The sequence below is a fragment of the Ceratosolen solmsi genome, unplaced genomic scaffold (genome assembly GCF_000503995.2).
Source record: "Ceratosolen solmsi marchali unplaced genomic scaffold, CerSol_1.0 scaffold56, whole genome shotgun sequence".
In the NCBI taxonomy this organism is placed as follows: Eukaryota; Metazoa; Arthropoda; class Insecta; order Hymenoptera; family Agaonidae; genus Ceratosolen; species Ceratosolen solmsi.
Window position 1 is genome coordinate 5574560 of NW_011948425.1, and position 5118 is coordinate 5579677.

Here is a 5118-nt window from a genome sequence, read left to right on the forward strand (position 1 = left end):
TTTCTCTCTTTTTTTCCCCCCCCCCCCCCCCCCATCAACCCTCCTCATCGCCTACTAGCGCGCAAGATCTATTTCAGCCGAGGATTTGGCTCGATGATAAACGACGGATCGGCTCGGTTTTTTCGACTCGCCTGTTCACGAGTGACGAACTATTGCGAAAGATCGGAGCAACAATGGCTAAGTCATCGTCATGGGATACGAGACTGAATTTTCATTGGCTAACCGATATGAAATTAATAGTGTCCTGATATTTACACATTGGCGCATGAAGTTTCAATCATTTCCTGCCAAAGCACAAGTCGAAGAAAAATAAGACATGACAAACGTAAAATGTCACGTACGTAATCGCTTATTTGCAAATCATTTTTGTCTAGTACGGTAGCCGAAAATAGTACATACTCTAACGGGCAGTTGACGTTATTCTCGTTATATTTATCTCACTCTTGCATTAACGTATTTCAAAATTGTCTAACGGAAGTAGATGAATTATCGACTTTTCTAAGCATTTACTCATACAATGTGCGCAAGGGAAAGGAGTTGTCCTTTGAGCAAATAATTCATTATATTTTTATAATTATCCTTACTCACTTTTATAATTTACAAGTTTCATTTATAAAGCTAGACGATGAAAATTTTTAATAAATTCATTGAAACCACAGATGGTCGATTTATATGAAAATTGACTATATATTTACTATTTCATATTCGTAATCAAAGGCCTCAAAAATGCCAGAACATGAAATTATAATTATATTAGAAATAAAAAATCTGTGTAAGTGTATTACGCACTTAAGATAAGTAATTAATTATTAATTAATTAATTAATCTTAATTCTATTAATCGATGAATATAAGTAACTGTTACTTTAACAATTCGTACTGTATATTTGCAAAGTATATTCGAAAACTTAGAATTCCACATTATAATACGCCTGTGAAATTTAAAAATACAGACTACAATTTATAAATTAATAATAATAACAATAACAATAATAATGATAATAATAATAATAATAATAATAATAATAATAATAATAATAATAACCATTTTAATAAGAAGATTCACGCACATTGAACGGGACATGTCATAAACTATTACAGACATATCTACTATTAGATAATATATTTTTCTATAACTGTATTGCGTATTTCTTTCGGCAATTTAGGAATTCTCTTCTTCTTCTTCTTCTTCTTCTTCTTCTTCTTCTTCTTCTTCTTCTTCTTCTTCTACATTCGACAATAAAATATCACGAATAAAACTCTTTGATTTTACCTATTCTAAATAATAAATGCTTATATATAAAGTCGATCTATCGCTTCTTAATTCTTTACGTATATATATATATATATATATATATATATAGATGAAAGATAACTCGATCCGCGTACAACAATAAAATATTTAACTTAATTAATTCTTATCTAAAGATATATTAAAATACCAAATGTACTACAATCTTGTTCATCGACGTACCTATAATGTGCACAAAATAGGAGTTGCAGCGATTATATAATACCTCTGAACAATGGATATTCTTGCAGATATTTATATACAACTACACAAACACACGTGCGCGCGCGCGCGGGCAAGCGAGTACGCGGAAACACCGTATGGGCACACACATGTCACATACAGCCGTAGCTTGTAAGCTATTTGAAATCACCAAGTGGGCTCAATATAAATCAAGCAATTAATGCGAACGGCTCGTGTAATTACCATCATTAAGAGTGCTAATTTATTAACTTACTTGTCACCTGTTATTCTCTACTTTAGTATTCTCAAGCGGTGCGTTTCTTACGTACTCGAGCTACAACCAAGATCTCCTCTACCCTCGACCTACCTCCTACCATGTATTTGTGAGCATATATATATATATATATATATATATTTAAAAAAAAAAGTATTTATGAAATTTTATGCCGCAATACGGAACGACGAGCTGTAAAGTGACATTGTACTTTTTACATAAAATTACGCGTTTCCATTACAGCGATTCGCATAGCAAATGTCCGATCGAGTTTAACTAACCAACAAATACTTGGAGTACATAATTACCGGACTTAACAATTCTCGTCACAGTGCCTGCTGCCACTCGAAACACCCAAAGAGCCAAGGGGCCCAAAGACCCGCGGCACCAAGCACAGGGCACACGCGTCTCTCGAGCCTGCTGGACTCCCTTTAACGATCCATAAAGCGCCGGGCCTCGTTTCACGAATTTCCTCGTGCGGCTTAACGCGAGTTCACGCCTCCGCGGCTCGCTTTTGACGGCGATCCCCGTTTTGTAGGTCCGCTTTCTCGCAACTCCACCGCCGCGCAAGCAGTCTTTAAAAGTCCTCACGGCGCTTGCTATCCGCTAGCCAAATCGTCGATTAACCTTCCGATACTTTCTCCGCTCCCTCTTCCTTTTCTGCCCCCAAACGTTTTATTTATTCTCTCTCTCTCTCTCTCTCTCTCTTTTCTTCTTCCTCCTCCTCCTCCTCCTCCTCTTTTTTCTCTCTTTTCTTTTCTTTTCTTTCGTTATTGCCTCTTTACTTCTTGTTCGCTCTCGCTCGTTTCGGCGGCAGCGCGAGGTCGCGAATTACCGAGCTATCGGTGCCGCACTTATTCCGAGTGCTTTTCAGCTCCCGCCACACTTTATTTTCTTCTAAATAATCTTGGCTTATAAAGCGAGAGTGTGATAGTGATTTTCAAAATCTCGTCGTCGTTGTTGTTACGGAATTGTGGCTTGAGGGGCGTTTGCTTGTTCAATCAAATGTTTAAAGTACTTGCTGGCTATTGTTACGAAGCACATTGCTGTTTTGGTGAAAAGTTTCGAAAATAAGTCAGGAATAAAAAAATATTGAGCATTTGATACTGCGAACGAATGCACGTGAATTTAGTGTAGCGTCGTAGTAGGGAGCAATTTTTCTTTTTTTTTTCTTTTTAATTTATTATATGACAATTACTTCGGGATTGTTGTCATGACCTCGATGTGCAGGCCATACAGAAATAGGCCGGATTCGAAATGAATTGATCGTACTAATAAAAAGAAATTATTAATGTCAAAGAACACTCTTGTACTATGGTAGTTTTTTTATAAACGCAATTTTTATGTAAGCATACTAAACAAAAACAAAAAAAAAACAAAAAAAAAAACAAAAAAAAGAAATGAAACAATGTGTAAAGATAATATTGTAAATGTAATTTATTGCAGATTATAGTTCGTAAAACCAACGAACTACAACTGCAATTTACATTCGCAATTATGAGTTTTAATTTTTCAATATCCTACCTCTACACTAAGCGACCATAAAATCTTCAAATATCAAGTTTCTACTAAAAGATGTGTAAAGAACATATATCATAAAAGATGTTTTATCCTAGAAAACATTAATTGGAACGTTTAGTGTATATATTAACCATTTTGCAAGTACGAATTATAGATCTTTAAGAATTTCGTGAAGATTCTTAATTCATAAATAAAAAAATTAAAAAAAAAGTAATTACAAACAAGCTATTTACGGCGTAACATTACATTTCAATGCAGGCGTTTATCGTGAGATTTTACATCCATAATTAAATAGGAAAACTTAACTATTCCAACTTCCATATAATTCAGTGTATAATTTAAATACACAATATTATACAATTAACATTAAACTATAAATAATATGATATTTCATTTGTATGTTGTATAATAATTCGTAGAAAAAAATATTTCTAAGTACAATAAAAACGTATCCAAGCAATATTTTAAAAACTCCCTTTTACTTCCGACTAACTTTCATTAAATATGAGCTGCGTATATTATGTTGCGATGATGCGCAGCTTCGCTACACTCATTAGCAAGCAGAAAGTTCGTCTCTTCCAAGAATTTGCTGTTAAATTTTCGAAATTTAAGGATTCATAACCAATGAAAATTTATTTACCATATTCAAGATTGAGTAACAAAGATATTTATTCATTAATCCATTGAAATGTTAGATTTAAGCGACCGAATTTTAGGTAATAATACTATAATATACATGAACGAACACCAAGTATATAGTTGCAAAAAACTATTTATATCACCGTGCAAAAAAAAAAAAAAAATTAATACAAATACCGCTATACATCATAATACGCGTGGAACGCGATTAAAACGCGATGCAAAAGTCTAATAATTTTTTAAGTACGGAAAGAAAATACAAAATTACAGTTCGAGGGTGTTTCATTCTTCATTCCTTATTACCAAATACTACATTACATTTAAGCAAATGTCAGTGCTTACTTATTATAAAGGTCTAAATTACGCAAAATAACAATTTCTGTATCTAATTATGCATCAATCAACATTTGTGTATAATTAGAAAATTAAAAAAAAAAAAAAAAACTTATTGTCGTTCCAATAAAAGTAATGTTTCTTAAAATTCCATTAAATCAATGATTTTTATTACGCTTATTATCAATTGTATTATATCGATTATAAACTAAACTGGAGTTGTGGACAGTAAGTGTCTCGTGCGACAATAATGAGAGAGAATGATTCATCATTGCCGGTAATAATCTACAGTAAACTTATTAAAATAATAAATAATTCAAAATGAATGACCAAAGTGATAGGTACTTTCATTAATATTTTCACTAAAATAATGTGGGATAAAATGCGTAATTATACCGATTTCTTAATTAAATCATTTTATAATTGCTATATTCACGTGTCGTGTAATTGAAGTTTGAAAAGAGATGGAAAATAAAGGATTCTTTGGGCTTAATCGATTCAATCGATCCTCAATGAGACAAAAAGGACCACTACTGAGGGTCTTTCGAGCATTATCTAACTCGGCGCAATTGCACTTTGATACGCTGAACAAAACAAGATTGTGAGAGAGACAGGCATAGAAGGTAAGAGCGTGAATGAGAGGTAGGGCGTTGAAAAACTCAAGAGATCCTCTTTCTCACCCTTTCGAGGTGTATTAAATGCTCTAACTAATACAGATCCACTTGGTCGCGTCCTGCATTGTAGGCTATTAAAAGACTCGAGAGCGGTTTGGCCAACAATCTAACTCGCAAAATTATTCCCAAGCAAAGATTCTCTCTCTCTCTCTCTCTCTCTCTCTCTCTCTCTCTCTCTCTCTCGATCTACCCGTAATATATCGT